The following is a 494-nucleotide window of genomic DNA, read 5'->3' as shown; positions in this document are numbered from 1 at the left end:
ATACACAATTCTAATTGCAGGTCTTTAAAGCAGTTCGTTTGAGCTGTTAAATGATTTCACTGTTTGTAAATCAAACAGCGTTATTAAATAAAGGCGCCAAGTATACTGTAAAGGTGTCAAACCACTGCAGCAAAGGGGGAAAGTTTTCTTTCAGAAAGGGTTGGATGTGCAGGTTTTCAATCCAACCAAGCAGAAGTCAAACCTGATTTCACCTGTATTATTATATGTTCACTCCTTTTAATACACTATCAGATTTGGCGTTAGATAAAAAGATGAATTATGTTTTCCTGTATGTCATGTGAAAGGCATGTGTGTGTGTGTGTGTGTGTGTGTGGTTGTGGGTGTGGTTGTGGGTGTGTTTGTTTGTTATGCTTCTGGCGATTGTTTTTTTAGGGGGTTACAGAGCTGTTAACTCCTATTCCCTGAAGTTCTATTTAAATTGTGCATGTTGCATGCTTTAACTTTCACTGTTAAACATAGCCTTACATTAAATT

Source organism: Clarias gariepinus, chromosome 10 (genome assembly GCF_024256425.1).
Source record: "Clarias gariepinus isolate MV-2021 ecotype Netherlands chromosome 10, CGAR_prim_01v2, whole genome shotgun sequence".
Classification (NCBI taxonomy): Eukaryota; Metazoa; Chordata; class Actinopteri; order Siluriformes; family Clariidae; genus Clarias; species Clarias gariepinus.
Note: the sequence above shows the minus strand (reverse complement) of the source record.